Source organism: Protopterus annectens, chromosome 3.part0 (assembly GCF_019279795.1).
Source record: "Protopterus annectens isolate FY-2018-M chromosome 3.part0, PAN1.0, whole genome shotgun sequence".
Classification (NCBI taxonomy): domain Eukaryota; kingdom Metazoa; phylum Chordata; order Ceratodontiformes; family Protopteridae; genus Protopterus; species Protopterus annectens.
Genome location: NC_056731.1, coordinates 713,862,956 through 713,886,408, shown reverse-complemented (window position 1 = coordinate 713,886,408; position 23,453 = coordinate 713,862,956).

Here is a 23,453-nt window from a genome sequence, read left to right as displayed (position 1 = left end):
CAGTGAAGAATGTGTACATACTACACCATTCACATCAGTGCATTCCTGCAGCCAATCATGTTAGGCTGCACCTCAGTATATTGGTATCTCCCATATAAGGCCTTTCAGGTTCTGTCATCCAAACCTATGTAGTGCATGAAAAAAACATATGCAATAATGCAAGGAATCCAGTGAACGGTGCTTGTGTAGAGGTACATCAGGCAGATAACTGGAGAGCAGTAGTGTTTTGGTGAACCCAAACACAAGTACTGAGAAGACAAAAAAAAAAGTTTTGTTCTGCTATCATTCCATATACTGATTTGCATATTGCAGTATTGTCATGACTTCAATTGCTGGACATTTTAGCAAGATACATTTTTAGCTTGGACAAGCCAAAAAATGGTGGAGGCATGCCTGTTTATGGACGAAAGTTTTTGAGCTGATTTATTGCATTATCTTTTTCTTTCAGTGATCTGAGTGATATTCTCTGTTATTTGATCTGGGCATCATTATGGATTATTGCTATTGTAGTGTTTGATGAATGACTGTTATGCTGGAATTAGCCTTTTAAACTGTTGACAGTTAGTAACCAGCTGTTCCAGTTCATTGTTGCCAGTGTCTTGTCACTGTGAAGAATTTTTGGAACACCAGCTGCCAGAAGCCAGTATTTCTGTTTTTTTTTTTCAGTAATAGGGTAAAGAATTTGATATTCTGGTACTAATCATTGGATTATTACATGTTAGTAGCCGCAGTCAGCACGTCTGTTTCTTTATTATCAGCATTCTGAGGATTCAGTAAGAACTTGGCGTTTGGAAGCTGCTACTTTCATTTTCTTGTTACTAGTAACTTTGCAAAAAGCTTTATATTTTGTAATCAGTTGCTAGGTTGTCAGAAGCTAGTAACTTTTTTCCTTGCTGTCAGCATTTTGTTTTGTGGGATTCTGGCAAGTATAAGCTGGAGCTGGCTACGTGAAACACATGTAGTTTGTGGCTCCATTTCTGTTGCTGCTGCTGATCTGCTGTTTCATTGTGGATGGAATTTGCAAGTGGCTCTTATTAATGTAACTGGAAGGCTTGGCTGGGATCAGAGTTTGTGTGGACTGAAGGTTGACTACTTTGAAAGTCTAGGGCTGTTGTTTTGTCAATGGATGCTTATAGTTATTATCTGGATTGTGTGCTTAATCTTAAATCTTAAATGTTTTATTGCAAATATTTTATGTTCTTAACATGCTGATAGATTATTAAGAAAGTATTTCATTTTTGGAGCTTTTATTATGTTTTATCATCATTGTATGTCTTTAATGATTCTAAATTTGCTTAGGAAATAAAAACTCTAAAAAAACTTGAGCAATTAGTTAATTTTTAATCAATATGGCAAAACAAGTATTTGACTTGGTCAAGACTCAATGTTTTTTCTACTGACAGTTTATAGTATTACCCATCTCATAACTGATATCTCCACCACGATATCAGTGCCTCTCTTTTGATTCTAAGTACTGTGAAGAAGTTAAGAGCACAACCTGTAACACAACTATTGAGATCCGTTTTATGAAATCAGTAGTTTACTGTTCAGGTAATATTATATTTTGCAACTTCTTGAAACAAGTGCATTCACTGTTTGATGTTTGTGCTTTTCTTTTTATATTATATTTTAAATGTTTATAAAGAATGTTGCCCAATAAACAATGTCTGCAAGTCACACTTGCATTAATAAAGATGGTTAACCTACCAGACACTAAAAGACAAGTATCAGCTTCTGTGAGTTGATGAATTGCACCAATTAAGAACTGTTGTAACCAAAAAGGTGAAATTACTCTCAAAAGAACATTGCACAGGGTAACGAAGTTTATACCAACCAGACCAAGAAATCACCAAGTACACCAAAAAGGTGTAAACTCACTTTGTTAATATGTTCAGTGTTCAAGTCTACCAATGAAGAACTGCAGCCTACCAAAATTTAAGCAACCAAAAGAGCAGTAAATAATAACTCAGTAAAAAAGACAGTTTTGGAATCACAGAATGGACCTCGCATGGGCAGAAGTCAGGTGGCTCATGTGCTGCCATAGGGTTGCAGAAATGGGGAGGCATTTTCATACCCCAAGAAATACTGGGGAGAAGTGGAAGAATCAAACTGGTGAAAGTGCAGCTGAAGCCTTTATTATAACATCATTATAGCAAAGAAAACTTGTGAAAAAATGCAAGTACCTATGAATCCTGCTGTCCCACATAAAACTCAGTGAAGCAGAAACTACAACCACTTGACAAACATATGGAGGCAGGTACAGGTTACTGAATCGAGCAACAGGGGATGCATGCCACATGTCAGAAGGCAGGGCAACATACTTCTCAACCTTGCAGAGCAAGAAATCTGGATAATGCAATAAATAATGGGGGGGGGGGGCAAAGGCTCAAAAATAGGGATACGTTTTAAATATTGCTCTTACAAACACAGCAAGTTGATAGAATAATAGCTTTTACATTAGCATGAATTTTTCAAAGAGTATGCAGTCTGAAACTTAAATGTATGTTATTATTTTGTAATGTCAACTCTCAATGATTTGTTAGTAATTAGCTAGAAAACTACAATTTTATGAGAAACAGATTAAAAATATGAGGCAAAAATCTGGACATTCTGAAAAAATCTGTACAGTTGACAGGTATGCAGGGCAAATATGTCAGTGGATTTGCTGGGAGTCAATTCAACCAGTACAGAGGAACTATTGAGTCCATGAAATAACTATATGTGTCTTCCATGAAAATTATCACATCAAATACATAGAAAGACATCCATACAACAATCCTTCAATCTAGGTCCTCAGAGAAACCAGAAGAAAATGTAGCTGGCCAGTTGCCAAACCAGTAGCCAGAAACAAATGCACTGAAAGGTGATGTGTAGGCCGCCAGTCCATAGTCAAAATGTAGGGATAAACATCCATTCAGTAATCTATAATCCATGACCCAAAAAGAAAGAGGGCAACAGGTAGCAGAGAGAAGGATAAGCCAGAATACCTTTCTCTTCTACATAGGAAGGTATAAATCCATTTGGTTTCTCTTTAAAGAGTTCCAGCTTTCTTCCCTCACAGTGTTACCCTCTAGATTGCCTTTGTTCTTCCTTCCGGTAAGAATAACTCCTTCTAGAGTCCTCCCAAGACCCTCTTCAGTCCAAAAATTCACAAAACATTCAGTATCATGTTTCTAGGCTTTAAATGCTGCTATGTGCAGCTATCACTCATCTCTAACCTTGCCTGCTTCTAGATTAGTATTCTTAAAGGGGCCATCCACCAGTATGATGCATGACCCTTATCTTGAATATTAAAAATGACTAGCCACCACTGATTTGCAGTACATTATATCAGCATTTACACTGACACACCATTTTTCTACAATCACTCAGTAAGAAACGTTTAAAGTATAGCATTATGCAGTTAGTCATATTTAAGGGTAATATACTATTAGGTGGATAGTACAATTAGAATAGCAAAGATATTTGCATTTGTTGTGTTCTCATACACACACATATATCTAGCTATTCATGTATCTATTTATCTATATATATATATATATATATATATATATATATATATATATATATATATATATATATATATATATATATATATATATATATATATATATATATATATATATATATATATATATATATATAGTGCTGCTTAAAGAAGAAGGTCAGTGTTATTTAGTTTCTGTATATGCTTTAGTTGGCTGTTTGAAGCAGGACAAAGTTACTTTTTATTGATGTTCCAGCAATATTTAATGAAGTTTTTTAGCTGAGTGACAGTCTCAGACTTTGTTTGGAAGTGCACTCCAAAGTTTTGGGCCCATATAAGAAAATTTATGGTCAGTGGAAGCTAGGTCATTTTTATGTCTGTGGTCTACTGCTACATCGATTGCATAGGAATGGAGTTAGTACTGTTTTCCTTAATATCTGGAATTTTAAAATAAGCAATGTGTTCCTACATATGGCTTTATGGGTAAGCATGAACAGGAAAAAGGAACTAAGTGTTAAGTCGGCTAGGTTTTCCTCTTTGGCATACGCAAATAGGATTCGTCCATGCTTTAACTCTGTTTGCAGAATGGTTTTACTTATTTCTTCTCTTCTTTCTGGAATAAGATAATGTGATATTTTTTGACAGCCATGCATTGTTTAGTCTATTTATGCCTTTTATGTTACTGATGTGAGTCAAAATGTTTGACGATAGCTTGACTGTAAGGCCTGGGTATCTGAAACAGAATATGCGTTCAGTAGTCTGATTACTGTAGGTAAATGGTGTTCTAAGCCTTGGTAATTTATTATGTTTTGGAAGAGTGCCAAAGGACATTACTTCAGGTTTCTTTGCTTTCTGTCAACTATTTATTAGGTAACATGCTAGAAAGTTTATTTAGAATTATATGAAGGCTGTATAAAACTGATTGGGTAGAATCAAATAATATGAAGTCATGTGGAAACAGAATTTATTTTCTTCATTGTTACTTTATAAAATGGAATACTGTGGCTGAGGTACTAACATTTTTTGAGAATATTATTATAATTTAGCTGTTTAGAAAATCAGGAATATTGGTATATATTTTAATAATCGTGAAAATGAACAAATATTATTTAGGTAATCAACTAATTAGGGATATGTACTCATATGCAAATCATGAATGATGTACACAATTCCTCAGTTAACTCCACCTATGCAAAATGCCAATGTATTCTGAAGTTAAAAACAGACTGGCTCTGCCTAACACCAATTTATGCTTATAATGTGCTTTTATAAGTGATAAAGTTTATGGTTATCACTCTCAGCATGGAAATACTGGCACTGTACTATGTGAGGCCTTACCTCTTCGATCATGATGTGCTTTTATAAATGATAACGTTTATGGTTATCACACTCAGCATGGAAATACTGGTGTTGAACTATGTGGGTCCTTACCTCTTCGACCATGATGTGCATTTATAAATGATAAAGTATATGGTTATCACTCTCAGCATGGAAATACTGGTGCTGTACTATGTGGGACCTTACCTCTTCGATCATGACTAAGTTTAACAAGTAAGATACACAGATTCATTCTTTTAGGCACAAAATAATTTTGTTTTATTTCTCATGCAACTGATATTTGACATTTCAACGACAAATGGTAGAGGAAAGTAGTCTTGTATAGTAACACTCCAGGCTCCATCTACTGCCAGGTACTTGTTTTAAACAATATTCACATCTGTACTCCAGAAGTTCCTTTATCTGTACTTTAACTCAGGTAAGTTGCTGATTATTAATATAATATTTGTCAGTTATTTTACTACCCTTACACAATGTTTTTCAGTTCTTTTATTATTCTTACACAATGTTCTTTCATTTCCTGCAGGTTTCACTTTAACGACTGCAATTTCCAGGCAACACTCACAATCTTCTTCTTCTTCTTACAGTCCATACATAAAATGACATTTATTTGTCTTTATTTTTTCAGGATTAACCATTCCATGCTATTTATTTTGATTATGAGATGAACATGTCTCCAGGTTAGTTCTCTACTGGGGTGCCTTCTGTGTGCAGTCTTCATGTTCTCACTTTATTTATGTGGATTTTTTCTGGATGCTCTGGTTTCCTCCCACATATGATAGACTTGCAGAAGTAGACTGGACACTATAAATTGGCTGTAGGTGTGAATGTGCATGCACGTGTGTGGTACAAAAGAACAACCATGGCAGGGCAAGCTACCCAGAGGTGTGAACTTTGACAATAGATCATTTTTTACTGTTGAAGTCACACTCTTACTCGATATGCAAAAATGGGGAAAACACGTTGTGGATAGATGGATGGATGGATGTTTATTACTTCATACATAAATCTGCTAATATCTACACAATTCATTTCTTTATGACATTTTAATTTCTATAGCCACTATCTGTTAAGAGACTTTCCTGCTGCTTTTTTCCAGCTAGAAAACATTCTTCAAATTTTCACAGAGCTACTTTAAATAGTCCTGATCATCATTTAAAGAAATAGTGATAATAATCCGCTTTTATCACTCTTTTACCTTCTTTCACTTAGCCTCATTCACCTGTTAAATTGTTTTTTTCCTGGGTTGTAGTGGCATCTTCCCTCTTCACTCTCTTCCTTATTGTCATGCTAATTTCCTTTCTCCCCCTTTGCAGTCCAACAGCGACTAACCTTTTATGGTGACTTATTTGGTACTTTATTATCATTCCTGAATAAACTGGGTTTTAGTTATACTCCTGCTTTGCTTATTGCAACTTATATTTTTTCATGTTCTACCGCTTCTTTCCTTGTCATATTTTAACAGTTCATGTGGAAGCATTAAGTGCCTCCCTTGCTCGCGTTCTTGTTCAGTTTTTAGTAGGCCATAGCCGACTTATTTACTCATCTTTTAACTTAGTTGCAGGGGTACTATCATGTGGATGTTCATGACCTGAGATGTACTTCCCTGACCTATATGAAGAGAAACATTGTTTAACTCTCTGAATGTAGATTTCAGGCAGGTATGTGCCTTGCATTGAGAACCCTTATATCTTCACCAAGGATGATGCCGCAGTATGAACAAAAACATGATTAACTTCATTAACTGGTTTAGATTTTTTTTCAGGGGGATTCAATATTTGTCAACATGGGAGGACAAGGTTAACAAATCATGCAATCTGCACCTGTCTCCACTAGGCCTCTGAATATTGGCCAAAACTTTATCCACCCCTTAGATCCTTTTTTGTGCAATACCAAATTGACAAGCTTACCAACATAAAAAATAAAACCCAAGGAATCATAAAGGAGTTCCTGCTCAGTACTAGGAGCTTTAACAAGAAACTTCACACCCTACAAGCTTTCCTCACTCTGGAAAATATAGACATATGTGCCATTACTGAGACATAGCTTAAATCCACAGAAATGACTCCGGTAGTGCAAGGCTTCAGTGTCTTCCACACATTTAGACAATCAGCTGCACAGAGACAAAAGGTGGAGGAGTCTCAATTTTAATTAGCATGAAGAATAACTCTAGGTTATTTAAACAGGACAATGCCCTGAAATTTATCTATGTACAAATTACCATAGACAAATCCAATGCCATATTCTAGCAAGCTACAGGTCACCCTCTATGCATATCGAATCTCATAGTTCAAACCTAGACATACTGAAGACACTCACCATTAAGCCAAATACCGTATTCATGAGAGAATTTAGCTACCCACTCTATAGACTTGAAACCATTCACTGCTTCATACTTGCAGGCACAAAGATTCCTGAATTTATTATCACAAATTCCTCTGACCAGATAGTGCACACACCCAAAAGAGGCTCAAACATACTGGACCTGGTACTCACCAATATAAGAAACTGCTGCAAACCCCGTTCCCCCACCCCCCAGTGTCATGATCACACTGGTGAGGTTGGACCACAGAGCTGTTTTCTTCAAAATAAAAATCAACTCTGTAATCCAACAAACAATGTCGCAGTTAGGAACTATTCCAATGCAAACTACTTCCTATTAAGTGATAGCTTGTGAAAATTCACTGCCCCTCCCAACCCTGAGTTCATAGCAACCTATACAGAATTGTTCACAGAGAGGCTGTACAACCATGTAAAAAGCTATATAGAGGCTGCTGTACCTACTAGAAGTAAGTCCAAAGTAAACTCTGAAAATAAAACATACTGGTAAAATTGTAGTCTTAATAAAGTATATAACAAAAGGAAAAAAAAAAGGTCATGGCTAAAATCAAAAAGAGCAACTTCCATAATGATAGGAGCTCTCTAAACTAAACAGCAAACTACAAGGACTAATTAAAATCCAGTAAGGCCAATTACAAGGTCAAGATAGCCTCACAGGCTAAAGTGAACCACATGGCCTTCTACAGCTATGTCAAAATTTCAAAGGCAGCACACATTAGTGTGCCAAACGGGTGGCCAATGGTGCCACCTTCACTCCATCACAAGTCCAACATTTGCCATCTATCTATGGAAAAATTATTTGGAGTCTGTGTGGGGTATAAAACTACCAATGTAAGTTCTTAAAATCCTACGTCTGCTAGACTTTGTTGGATACTCAGAGACATACATATGTCCTCCCATTGTTTCCTTGTGATTTGCTATTCAAGCACACACTCTGTCTCTCTATTTCCCAATCTTTTCTAACCTCCTCTGAGTTATTCCTATAGTTATCATTCAGTAGTTTGTATGCCCTAGTAATTATCCATTTTTAACAGCAGCTTCTGTTCTAGATTAAACTAAAAACTCTACCAGAGCAGATCATTCTCTTAGAATTCCTCTTTCCCTTTCTCTTTGCCAATACTCAGATATCAATCCCTGATAGGGAAGTCAGTTTCTAGCCTGCAGTCCAAATGCCTTTTTGACCTCTTCCCATTCTATTACCTTTCCTTTTTACTTATTCCCAGTACCTTGGTTCCTTTGATAGTTTTCTCCAGTAAATTCCACCCCCATCATGCCTAGTCTCTGCACCTCTAATTGCAGTCATCCCTATTGGCAACATCTCCTTTCTCCATTCTTGTGTTGGCTTAGTTCTTAGAATATGTTCTGCTTCTTTATAAATATAATATTCTATATGGCTGTTATAATCTTTAAGGCTGTGCATCCAAAATGCCACTCTCTTATTATTTCTTGAATCCCCCCCATTTTATCAACATCCCTTTCCACTTTGAATTAATGCTTGTATTATGTATATGACCCTTAACTGTGTAGCTCTGAAATATCCCTTCAAATCAAGTAATCTTAAACATTTTACTGTTTGTGTCTTGCTATGCATATTCATAAACAAGAGCTTCCAGTTTCTCAGTTTTTGTATTATCTTTTATTTAGTTTCTTCCCACATATCCTTAGCTGCTATAGTGGAATCCTTTTCAATCCATACTCCTAAATAGCTCATTTTATCATCTTCCCATAAATATAGCTATTGCTGGATCAGTTTATGAGTGGATACATAGTTTACAACTATAACATTTGTTTTATCTTCATTAATTTTATATTTCAAAAAAACTTGAAATTGTCTGAAGATGTTCTTTATTGGTTTTATCAGGGAAAAATAATATTGTCTGCACACAAAGCCAAAATTTTTTGATTGCCATATCAATTATATCTTGAATTTCTGAGTCCCTTATTTTCTTTGGCAATGGCTTTAAATATAAAGCAAACGAAAAAGGGGAAAATAGAAGATGTACCATCACAATGTTGCAGCTGCAGTGTGCAGCAATGGATATTTGAAAGTAAGTCTGCACAGGTTTGTATGTGCAAAAAAAAAAAAAAAAACATGCGGGATGCGCAACAACGAATGGTAGTATATGTTCGCTGTTGTATTGCTGCAGTATTTTCTTACACTCTGCTTCCCTCTGGATCATCATTATCATTTCTCTATTAATGTTGTCAGATGTTTGCCTCCCCTCCACAAAACCTCATTGATCCATAACTGTCAGTTTTGGTAACACCTTTCCCATTATGTTAGCTTATAGACAAAAATTCTTTATAATCACAGTTCAAAATTGAACTGGTCCTATATAAATCTAGGTCTGATGGGTATTTACCATATTTAGGTATTATAGTCACCACAGCTTTCTTTCAGGATGTTGGTGGCTCCCCTTCTTTTAAAATACTGTTAAACAAATCCTTCCATATCATTATTACTTTCTTCCCAGATAGCTTACAAATATCCAAAGGAATACCATCTTTTCCTAGAGACTTTCTTGCAGGTCAGTTGTACTTCACCATTTTATCTCATCTTCGTCAGTTATAACTGTTAATTGTTAAGCCTCATCTACTTCTAACCTTGGCATACTTAAGTTTTCCATAAATATCTCCATTTGTGCTCTTTCTTGATTTCCTCATCTCTCTGTTTTAAACAAGTTTTCATAAAATGTCTGAAATATATCTAATACCGCTACAGAATCTCTGGTTATTTTTCTTGATATAGGTTTCTTAAATATGGCAACAGCCCATTTAACTTTCCGTGACCTGTCATTATTCTAAAAGTTTTTGTGCACTGGATTTATTCTCAAAAAACAGTTGCTTAACAGCATCTGTCTAAACTCATGCATATCACTCAGATACTCCCTAATTGTTCTCTTTAGCACTCTCTAGTTGCAGTTCTTGTTCTCTGAGATTTCCCTTATTCTGTACTACTTTAACTTTTGTCAGCCCTCTAAATAATTCCTGTTACTTCTTAATGCTATTTTTCTTTTATTTAGACCTTATTTTTAAACTCCATTTTCATTTTATCCCATTCAGTTGCTATATCTTCTGAAGAAATTGATATCTTCTGTAATAACTCTTGAATAATTATGTTAAAGTCCTCTGTTGTTAACAGCCAGGTAGTGAAGCACCAGTCTCTCATTTTTACATTGTTACCCTGTATTTCTACCTTAGTGATTATTGGTGCATGATCTAAAGTAGCTATAGGATATGTGTCAAAGCATTCAATTAAATGCACATGTCCCTGTGAAGCAGAATTTCTATTTAGTCTAGCCCAGTTATTGTACCTTGGGGAATAATGTGTAAATTCTCTCCAAATTTGTACTACTGAATTAATGTCTTCAGTCCCTAATATTTTCATAAATGTCTTCAGAAATTCACCTTGTTTTGTTACATTTTCCCTTACAAGTCCTCCAGATACATCCTCACTGTTGTAAATCAAATTCCATGTCCCAGCTTTAAGTAATATTCTCTGCTGAAAGCCGATCATTTCTCCCAGAATTTCCTTATACTCCATAATAGCAGCTTTAAGTGTAATATAACTACAAGCCTGTGTAATACTCCTCTCTTTTCAGTAACCTCTTATTACCACAAATGTGCAATTATTATCTTTTGTCTTCTCCTATCACTGTTGCAGCTCCTGTGGCAATTATAAGTACTCCCCTTTTCCCTTTGTCCCTGATACTCTGCTGAATATCCCTCCTGAAATCCTTTCTTTATCAATTGCACATGCTCACTTCTTTCCAAATGTATTTCCTGTAACATTGCTATTTGCACTCTGCATTTCTTAATATAATTCAGTACTTTTTCCTTTTGTGTCTATGCCTGTGAGGCTATTTACATTCCAAAATAATATGGATACTGTAGCCATTATGATATGAAATTATTATTCCTACCCGTTAGATATGACATCTTTTTAAAATGTCTGTTTCCAGCTTCTGTGTTACATGCACCCACTAATGTTTTGCAGGTTGATATATTATGTAGTTCTTTCTTTTCAGCTTCATTTGAAGCTATGCCACATTTTACAATACTTTTTGTTGTAATGAAAACCTTCAAATAAACAAACAAAAAAACAAGACAGTCCCAGGACACCCCATAACCTATTAACTTAAAACAAACATGCACAACTATGTATGTCTTTGTTTAACTCAACTGTTAGGAGCAAATGTCCCAAATTGACAGCTGCATTACCTAACTTAAAATTAAGGTTATCCATACTAAGACACATGGTACATCCTGTGCTCCTACTTACACAAATTGCTGTCTTACTTGTATTATCTTCATTCCCCTCCAAGATGTGTTATATGCTTTCAGAAAACATTAACTTTTAGACTTCAAGAGTGCTCTGGCTTTTATTGTCTACCCCTATAGTCAGATTGTCTCCATGGAAACGTAAGAGCAAACTGTGCAGGAGCCCTTAGCTGCAGACTTCTCAACTCACGCTGAATATTCATTTGCTAAAGAAAAACTTTTTATTGCATTCAGTTTTCTCTTATTTACTTGCTTACACACAAAAATGTTATTAGATTAAGGAAGTGTTAATCTAGACATTTGCCTATGCAAAAGTAAGAGAAAACACATCAACTCTCTCTCTCTCTCTCTCTCTCTATATATATATATATATATATATATATATATATATATATATTATAGTCTGTGCACTTTTATACCCCATTTCCCACTCCAAAAAACAAGATTACAGCATATTACCTTAAAAATGCTTTTTTTCCAGCCTTTCTTCTCTTTTTGTATTGTAATGCCTACATTTCTTAAAACTAAAAAAGAAAAAATGCACTTGTTTACTTTAATATTGTCATCACATGCAACAACAAATGAACTGGATTTATTATTCAACATGTAGTTTATATCATGAAATGCTTTACATAAATACTGTTAAGAATGACAATTGTTTTACTTACAGTTACTTTTTCCCTTTTCTTTTAGTGTCCTTCCAAACATTATGACATGAAGTCGGGTATACGCATTTCAGTCCCCAGAAGTTTTAAGTCAAAAAAATCCAATATTTAAAATTTGTCTTGTAAAGCCATATTGTTTTGATATTTTAAGATTTAAAGATTAAAATAATAAGCTGAGATGTTCTGAAGTGCTTGGAGTGGGCAGAAATGATGTTCTTCTCTGCTGTTTGTTGCTACAGCAGAAATTTGATATCTGGTTAAAGCGGAATCGGGTTAAAGTGAGACCAGATAATCGGGAGTTTACTGTAATGGGGATTACCACAACAAGGAAGAAAAAATAAATTAGCCAACCACAAGAAATGTAGAATCCTAATAAATGTAAAGGCTTTTTAATTCCTCAGTTACACTTAACATTTGACATATTTTATATGAATTAATTCAATAAAACTTCTCTTAATCACTTTGCAGAATATAATTTTGGAAATGTAGAGGATTTTTTATTGTAGATAGTTATACAAAAAAGTTATACAAAAACATGTGATATATAATGTTTGTAACTAGGAGCACATTAATATGGTTTGTTTTATTTTACATAAATGTATGTTTCCCTGAGTCTTAAGTGATAAATCAGTAAAGGTGTTTAAAAATTCCTTTATCACATGAACATAAAATAAACAAAACATTCCTTTCTTTTATCTCATAGCATGTTTCATCAGTAATCAGGCATACTGAATTAATACTTAGGTAAATGTTCATCCTAGCTGATGCAATAATGTTCAACCTGGACTGATGCTTACATATATCAAGTAAAGTTTTAACATCTTGCCACACCATAATTTGTCTATTAATGCTATTAAGTAACATTTTACTTTGCCATAGATATCCTCATAGGTGCTCCTCTACCCATTCCATAAATACTCCCTATCCATTTTAGCCAACGTATAGAGTAGTACGTTTCCACAACCTATAACATCAATATATTTTTGCACCCACATTCCAATAAATTCCACCTGCATTATAATATTCATGGTGCTGCCTAAAGAAGAAAAAAAGTTAAAATAAAAAACATAATAAATGGAGACTGTAAAAAGCTACTGTACACATTATTTACAGTTAATCCCCACCACCACTGACTTCATGCCTGCTCAGCCCTATAAGCTCTTTTATTCTCAGCCCTGCAACATATCTCAGTCAGAGTAACCAGCTATTTCCAAAATTTGTTTGGACTTTCTTACTAATGCTCATTCTTCATTTTTATTATTGTTTTTTGGCTAATTATAACATTTTCCAAACCAATGTCTAACATTCTATCCTCTTCATCCTTGACTACAACTTCTAGTATGTACTGATCTACATAAAACACTTAATCAATACTTCTGATCTTCTCAATCTGCTCCTGTATGTCTGCTCTAAAATTACATAGTTCATGGCAAGTCCAGGATATATGTACTAAATCTAATGTCCCTTTGCATCTCCAGCATAGCCCATTTGCCAATGGGAACATATACTGTAATTTTTGTGGTTTATAAAAATACTGATGTAAGCACTTCCATGTGAATATTTTGAACTTATTTGATATTACCGGTATGTGACAACTTATTTAAAAGAGGTGTACAGAAAGCCTTAATACTGAATGCAAAATCCTGAAATGACAAAATGCTGAAACTTTACAGTGTTGAACTCAAAATACCTACTAATAATGTACACATTTTTCCACCATATTACCTTCCAAATGTCCGTCAGCCCTAACCAAGATTTCCTACTATATAAATCTGTTGTCATTTTACCGCTTCTTCACAATACAGAGATTTTTTTATGTATACTAACTGCATTGCTTGCTTATATTGGGTCACATCCAGTGCACCTAAGCCTACACTTCCTTTTTGTATGACTACTCTTTTACAGCTCACTCTAGCCTTCTCCCTCACCTAACCCATCCTCAAAATCATTGTCCTGCCTGGAGGAGTTCCAAAAGACTAATTATGCTGGCTGCCAGAAAAGCAATCACTGGAAAATGGAAATCAAAGTCTACAACAACTGTATATGAGGTACTGAATGTTATAAAAGAAATAAAAGAAATGCAAGAGGGGCCTTTAGAAAAGTGAGTGAGCAAATTACATAGAAGTAAATGGAAACTGTGGGAATGTGCATAATGATGTTCAGAAGGAGAAGTGAGGTTTAAGGGAAGGAAGAACTTCTGCCATTTTTGTATTGTTGGACTGATGATTGTAGCAAAGAAAATGTATGTGATGTATAGGATATTTAAACAGAAAATGTTAAAACGGTTTGTTTTCTTTTCCATTAATATATGTTTGCCTATGTCTTAAGTGATCATTTAATAAAGGCATTAAAAAAAAACTGCCAGTACATCCGATATAAAATCTGCACTACTTGACCCACATCTAAGTTTTATTGCATTTCATTATAGACCCATCAACCTAACTAGCCTGATCTCCAAGGCTATGGAATGGATTATCATGGACCTCATGATAATCCATTCCATAGATTATCATGGACCTCATTAACAGGGACATTGGCAACCTCCAACACTTGAACCCACACAGTTTGGCTTTGTCAAGGGAAGGTCATGTATGTTAAATCTGGTCGATATCTTTGAGACAGTCACCAAAGCCATGGACGAGGGTAAGATGGTGCACACTGCCTACCTTGACTTGGCCAAAGCCTTCGACACTATTTCCCACTCGGGCATAATAGACAAACTCTCTCAACTAGGCATAAATCCATATTTTATCAAATGGGTAGCAAACTGGCTCACTGATACAACCCACTTATTCAAATTAGGGAAAGCCACCTCAAACAGTAGATCAGTAATGAGTGGCATACCCCAAGGATTGGTCTTGTGGCCTCTGTTATTTGGGATATACTTCTCTGATGTGCAGGCCAAAACTAGTGGGCTTTGGCTGACAAGTTTGCAGATGACTGCAAGCTGGGCATAGTCATCAATTCCCCAAGTGATGTGGACGTCCTTCAAGAGGGTCTCACCCAAAGAAATGACTGGTGCCAGATACATGGCCTCAAGCTCAATGCCAAAAAATGCGTCATCATCCCCTTTGAGGAGAGTGATGTCCCACATATTATCACATTAATAACAATGTCCTAAGCATGCAATCAGTTGTGAGGGATTTTGGCACCCAGCTTGATAGCAACCCGACTTTTGACTGCCATGTTGCTTCCATTATACAGAAAGCTTTCTATATGGCCCACCTCATAAGTAAGGGTATCTCATCAAAGGACAAGGAGGTCATAACATCCCTGTATTCTTCCCTTATAAGGCCAATTAATGAGTACAATGCCCCCTTCGGCATGTACCTCACAAAGCACATGCAACAGCTGGAGAGACCACAGAAGTTCATCACCAGAAGAATCCAGGGCCTCAAACATCTACCCTACACAGATAGGCTAAAAGCCCTGTCCTATACTCAATTTCATACAGTCTCCTCAGGGATGACCTCTGTCTGGCATACAAAGCAATCTCAGACTCCACCCTGATGGGACTGCTGCATATCCGCAAGTCAAGCTCCACTCGAGTAACCCATACTCGTGACCTCAACCTGGTCTGTGACATCAATAGGACTTGTTGGTGGGACAGACTTGTGTCCCAGAAACTCCCCCATCTGTGGAATAGACTCCCTCTCCATATCAAGCAGAGTACATCATTATCCCTTTTCAAGTGCAACCTGGAAAACTGGATGGGAAACAGAAAATACACCCTAGGATTCCACCTGTGTCCCTGATAGACAGGGGCTATAGGTGGTGACTTGTCTAAACATGGGCTAAACTCTTGGCTAGACTTATAAGGGCCTCAGGGCCAATAGCCTAGTAACTTCCTATGATCCTGTGATTGCTTCCATTTTTTTCAATTTTCTCTGAAATTTAAGTAATGTCCACTCATAAGAGCTCTGCATTAGGTTCATAGGTTCATAGGTGTGTACTAGGCTAATAGCCCTGGAGCATATATAAGCCTAGCCCAAGAAGATTCCCTGGCATCATGCCGCTGAAAGTTAGTTCCCATACATACGTATCTATCATGCATCTCTAAATATTTGAATCCTTCCTAATCCCAGCAATGCGGCTGACTTTCTACCACTTTGCTACTAGCTGCAATATGTATTCCCAAGGTTCTTGTCTTATCTTCATTTATTTTGTACTTAGCTGTCTTACCAAATTACTTCAAAAAACACTTTAAATATTACAAATCTTTTCCCAGGGGAGATAATGTCAAAATAACACTGTATGCATACAATGCACGTTTAAATTCCCTTCCTCCCCACTGATATCTCTCACTGCTGATGCCCTGACTGCAGCTGCTAAGGATTACAAATATAGTGTAAACAAGAGGGGGTAACAATGGGTAAATTTGCCTGGTTCCTCCTGTGAATTGTAGCACCTTTGAAAGTCCTCCCATGATTTTCACCCTAGCTATGGTGTCCCAATGCAATTCTCTCACTGTTTTCCCTCCCTCTTTGCAACCTTAATAATCATAAGTTTACATAAAATATCAAATGCACTTCTACTCTCTACAAAATTTCACTGATTACAATAAACTACTTCTGTTATTATGCCATTTCACCCATTCACCATTGTAGCAATAAATATCTTGTAGTCATAATTTAGTATCATAACTGGATGGTATGAGCTAGTCAATTTAAATCCTTCCCTTCCCTTCCTTAGGAATGACCACTATCACCCCTCCTTCCATGATGGTGGAATACTTCCTTCCTTCAAAACCTGTTTGAACAAATGTGTCCATATATGCAAAATTCTTTGCTATTCTATCCCCCCACCACAATAGGGTTTCTATCCAAACTAGGTGGCTTTACTCTTTTTTCAGTTTTGCCAATGCCCCGTCATCTTCATACTAAGTAATCTCCCATTGCAAATTCTCAAACAGCCCCATGGGAATTGGAGGGATATTGATTTTACTGAGAAAACTCCTAATTGTGTCCTCCTTTTCATTTGTTAAATCTACACATTCATAAAGCTCTTCATAATATTCACTAAAGATTCTATTTACTCCATGCTTTTTAGACATGTACTCCATGCTTTGTAGACATTAACTCTGCCTTTCCCTCTTCCTTTAATTGAAACACTCCTCTTTTGAGTCCTTGCAGATTAAGCCTGGCTGCAAGTACCCTAACAGAGTTATGGGTGTTTATTGAACTGAGTTCCCTTATAGCAACTCTCTTAACCATAATCCTGTTATTTTCCTCCAGTTGAATTTCCTCCTGCATCCATCTTACCCTTGTTACCACTTTTTCATTTAAGGTCTTCCTTTTATTTCCTGTACTCTCTGTTGCCTTCTTCCCCTCTGCACTTACCTTTACTTCCTTAAATGCTGCTGTATTAGCCCCCTAAAATTCTTTTCAATGGTATTCCAAATCTGAGTTGTAACCCCTGTTTACAAATGGACTGATGGTGTTAAATACTTGCAGATTTGTGCTACAAACTGACATTCCCCACTAAATAAACTAGGAATCTCCATTGTGAGTACTTTGTTGTTTCTGTACAACTTCTTAAAGTGAGCTGTATATTTGCATGATCAGAGTATAAAAGAAGACCTCCCTTTATTGACCCTATCATTGCCCTCTACTCTTTAGTTCTCAATACTTTGTTCTAGACCAACCTAACCATTTGTGACTATATTGTACATAGTCTACCCATCCCCTCTTTCCTTCAAATTTCCCCATGTTTTAATTTCTCCAAATCTTTTGGGTTTCTAATACCATGAAGGGAATGAACCCCATTCCTAAGCCAAAGTATGATTAAATTTTATGAAATTAGTATTGTTTCAGTCTTTGATGTTAGCCAGTAGTGCTCTTCGCAGCACCTGCAATGTGCCCAGTAATGACTCCTTCTGCAATTCATACAGAATTACATGTATCGGTAGCATATCTAAATATGATTGTAGACTCTTTTTTATAAGACCCATTGCTCCTACTACTATTGGAACTATCTGGGCATCTTTCTTCCACATTGCTCTCATTTCTGCTTGAAAATCCTGATATTTTATAACTTTGTGTCTCTCTGTATGCAGGACACTGTAGTCACTGGGTGTGATGATTTCAATGACCAATGCTACTTTTGTCTTCATTTCTTGGACCACTATATCCAGTTTTCTAGTGTCTATCTTTTGAACTGTTAATAATAGATGGTCACATGTGATGTAGACTTCATCATTTTCTATGATGATTTGTGGCTCATGTTTCCAGTGTTTTTCAGCCACTTCAAAACCATAATATTTGCACAATCCCCAGTGCAACAGTCTTGCCACATTATTATGCCTTTCAGTATACAGTCCTTCTGCCATTAGTATGTCACAACCAGCAACAAGTTGTGCAACTGTTTCCAATTCTGTTTTGCAAAACCTACATTTGTCTGTTTCTCCCACATGTTCAATGGGCTCTGTAAACCAACGTGTATGCAGCCCACTCTCTTGTGCTATCAGTATTAACCTTTCATTTCTTTGTTTGAATTCACTTCTCCTTAATGATTCCTGCATTCATTCCTGATCAACATGAGGTTCTTCCAGAAGTTTTCTATACTTGCAACTATATTTGTGCATTTTCCACATTTCTTGCCTTGCCATCTGGTCCTTCACCTTATATTCTTTCTTTTGTATTTTGGCACATTCAGTTGCTGCCTGATTTTTATCTACTTCTGGTTTGATTTCCATTCTTGGTTGACACCGATATGCTTCTGCTAGATTAAGCAGAGAAGTCATCTTATATTAATTCTTCTCATGTTTCAAAACTATCACTACATTTGGGTCTTGTGAGATCAGCAGATATGTGTGGAGCCCCATGATTGCATGTAATTTCAAGGAGGCCCATCCCTCCTTCAGAACGTGGAATATATAATCTTGTTATACACTGATTTTTATAAATCATTTGGTGAGCATGAAACATCCTTCATGTTTTTCTATCTAATCTATCCAACATGTTTTGGGGCCAGTCAATCACTCCAAAACTGTAAGTTTAGACAGGAAGAGCAAACTGATTTATAGTTTAGATTTTGTTCCTAGATGTCAATGCTATTTTCAGGATTAATTTTAAGTCTTCTAAAGTACTCCTTACTAAGTTTTATTTATATTTGTTCATGTTTTATTGCTGATCCTTCATCAATTCCCAAATATTTATACATTCCCTCTTGCTCAAATTCTTTTATATCACATTCTTGTCTCAAACTGATGTTTTCCTGGTGCTGCAGTTTTCCTGCTTTAAAGGTTGCATTTGCATATTTGTCAAGACCAAATGTCATTCTTATATTATCTGAAAAAGTTTTGACAACCTGCAGCTGTGCTTTCAGTTCCTCATCTGACGAGCCATACAGTTTTAAATCATTGGCAAAGAGAAGATGAGAAGTCTTTAGATTTGTTGTTTTCTAGGAGGCAGATTATAGCCATGGCTTAATGGGTTAAGAGCAAGGCAGAATAGCAGCAGTGACAGACAGTCACCGTGGAATATCCCCCTTTGAATTTTTATCCCTGGGATAATAACTTGTCCTTTATCATGGCTTAATTGCAAAGTGGTCTGCCACAGTTTCATGGTCACTGTAATGTAGTCAATCAGTGTATTGTGTATCTTATACATTTTAAAGCACTCTTTTATCCATGAATGTGGGATACTATCAAATGCTTTTTTGTAGTCAATCCACGCCATACATACATTCTTCCCCTTTTTACAGTTCTCCATTATGACTTTATTTAATAACAAAATGATCCTTTGTTCCATATGACTTTCTTTTATTGCACTTTTCTTCTACTGCCATAATTGAGTTTTCTTCTGAATGACTATAAACACTGTTAGCATCAATTCCTGTGTAAAGTTTATAAGTTGTCAGAAGGCAAGTTATCGGTCTATAATTTTTAGGGTAGCTTACAGGTTTGCTCTTAAGTAGGAGCATTGTTTTTCCTGTTGTTAGCCAGTTTGGTGTCTGTTTGGGGTGTGCATATAAATAGTACCTACTCATGGCTAAATCTTAATACTTTTAACCAGAAGTTAGGTACTGTGTCTGGGCCTGGGGTTTTCCAGTTAGAGGCTTTAGTTAGCTTTGTTTCAATCTCTCTGGCGGTTACTTCATCCCATTTCATATCTTGTACCTTTAAACTTCTTATTCTTCTGTCCATTTAGCATCTTTGTTATGATGCACAGGATCTTCATAGATACTTCATGAAAATGCATCTATTTCTTCTGTTTTTGGTGGTATTTCAATTCCTTTTACCTTGTTTCCCAGCCCTCTATAGAACTTTTTTGGGTCATCAATAAATTGCTTATTTTTTAATTTTCCTTTATATTTATCTATGTATCTTCTAAGTTTTTCTTCCTGTGCTGAAATTTTTAGTTTGTTATTTGCGATAGTGAATCCTAATCTGTTCTAATACTGTGCATTGCTTTTATCACATCTATCTTTCTTAGTATTCGTGTTGATCTGTTCCCTCTTCTATAGTCTTCTAACAGTGACACTTTTTGTCTTAACTGGTTTATAGTTTTCTCTATTTGATACTTCCATGATGGTATTCAGTTTCTCACTTTCCTTTCCCTCACTACCCTGTATTCTTCTGTTAGAACTTTATCCGTTATAAATTTAGCTGCACAGTAATATATCCTGTTTACTTCTGTTATATCACATGAATTTCTATGGACAGTCTTAATTACTTTGTTCTTTTGTTTTATCAGACTTCTGACATTTGGGTTTTATTGACGTTTTGCAGTCTGTTTCTTTCATTGATCTTAATATATCTATGTCTATTAAATCAAGCAACTCTTCACTTAGCTCATTTTCTTCCAAACTGAGGGCACATCCCTTGTTTTGCATTTCCTGTGGGGATTCTATAGAAAGTTCTAAAGCATCTTCCTGTGGCACCTTATCTTCAGTTTCAACCTGTGCCATCCATTACTCTGTCATATGGGAACTCACTGGCCTATTACTCCTCAACACTGACTGCATCAGAGTTTCCACAGTTTCCTGTTCCTTCCCTTGCTATCTAGCTTCAAGTGAACATTTATACTGGTTTTCTGTGGAAGGCTCCAAAATATCTTGATATGGCACTTGATCAATTGCTCCCTGTTCCACTGGTTTCCCCTTAATTTGGATATCAATTGCTCTAACTTGTTATGGTGCTTTCTGCATTAGATTTTCTACACTGAATCCTTCACTTTCCAGGTGCTCCATAACCTCAATTTCTATTTCTTTAAATCCTCCATTACTGATCTCCTTTTCTACTTTTCCTCTTTGTCATCTTATTTTTTGTATTGTAAAGTTTTCCATATCTGGATTCCTTTGCCTGTATTTCTCTTCAAATATCTTTGGTGCTGCTCTTTTTGTATTAGTTAGTTTTGGTTTCTCCTTTGCATAAATATTACACCATATTAAATCTCTTTTTCTTTCCCATGTCCATATTTCTTCTTCAGATGTTTCCCAATCTTCCTGCTTCTCCTTACTTTGGGGACTCACTCATTCCATCATGCTGTGATGTAATCTGTGTTAGACCTTTTACATTAAATCCTTTACTTCGCAGGCACTACATAACTTCAACTTCTATTTTTTTTAACTTCTACTTTACTAATCTTCTTTTCTATGTTCCATCTTCATAATATTATTTTTTATTGTTAAATTTTCCATATCTGGATGCCTTTGCCTGCATTTCTCTTTGAATATCTTTGGGGCTGTCTTCTTTATATTGATTAATTTGGCTTTCTCCTTTGAATACGTATTGCACCATATCAAATCTCTCTTTTTTTCCCATGCCCATATTTGTTTTTTTATCCTTTTCAAAAAATCTAGGTTTTGTTGTTTACATTTTCACACCTCCTCAGATGCTTCTTTTTCCAAACAGATCAAAGTTTCTTGATCTGTATACTGTTTTTTCTAAAATCTGTTGTATTAATGAATGCAAATTTTCATTTGAAGCTTCCTACAGTTTTTCCTGTGGAAGTATTTTTCTTTCTTCTAATTTATCTCTTAATCTTTTTGTATATTCCTGTGTCTGGAAATTCTGGGCTTTTTGCATAATAGTAACAGTACATAATTTCTTTCTTATCCTCAATAGTCCACTCTATTGTCACAAAATTCCTTCAAAAACACTTTAAATATTCCAAATCTTTTTCCAGGGGAGATAATGTCTGTCCCATCTGTCTAAGAGCCCATATGTTTTAGCAGATATCTAGAGTTATTTTCTAGTGTTCTTTTTTGAAACCTTACCTTTTTTCTGTTTCATTTTTTACAAATACCATAATCCATTTATCAAAGATTAGTAGCAGTCTCATAAAAATGCATTATCCTTGATAAAATTAATCTAATATAGTTATATTATGCCTTTGTGGGAGATAATATAATGATAATAATTGTCAGCTTGCAACCTCTGTAAAGTTCTTTCCAACCAGCTATGCAACCCCCTTCATCATCCCATAAAATACCCTCCTCTATTAACTGTAAGCTATGATCCGCATGAATAGCACTCCCCTTTTTCTGGCTCCCATACAACTACCCGGTGCTAAAACAGTATAGCCTCCACATCTTGCCTTACTGTGTTCTTCCTCATTTATATCAGTTGTTTTTAATATAGCTATTCTTTACCTTTCTTTCCATAGGACATTCATTAATGCTTTCTGCCTTTTATAGGTTGATCAAATCATTCATATTCCATGTTAACAATCTTAATTTTTCTAATTACTTAAGTCTTACCTTCTCATCATCTCTGCAGCCTGTTAACAACTGTCCTTAGCCATCCCTCTCCCTGCCTCCATTACCCTGTGCTGTTGTATTCCAACCTTCTATTCAAAAAATTACTATCAACAGTACCCTTCCATTATTCCTCTTTCTTCTTCTGTGTTCCTTTCATTGAGACTCCTGCATCACTCAGTTTCCTAGCAATCACTGGTGGCCCTCCATCATACCCCACCCCATGGAGTTAGTTTTTCTATCTTCTTTAAGTCAGCCATCTATATCTAAATACACCAGGATAAACTACGGTAATAAAACTCCCTGCCAAAAACAACTTTCTCCTCCTTCTATTGTTCTAACAAGGTATGGGTTTGTTTCCTCCCCCTTATTCCATTGTACTTCCAAGTTATGGGATATTACCCGTTTTAAGTGTGTGAGACTACTGAGCCTAATCCCCCCAGCAGGGTGCAACTACTTTGCAAATAGATAAAGTTACTCCCCCATTCGATCAACTTCTGTTTTAAAGGCTCAGGAATCCTAATACACCACTATCCCACCAATCCCTTCATGACAAATTATCATTTCTGTTTTCCAGTGCCTCCCAATTGCTTCCAAATTGCTTCTGTCCATTTAAAATTTATTGTAGACATCTAATGCTG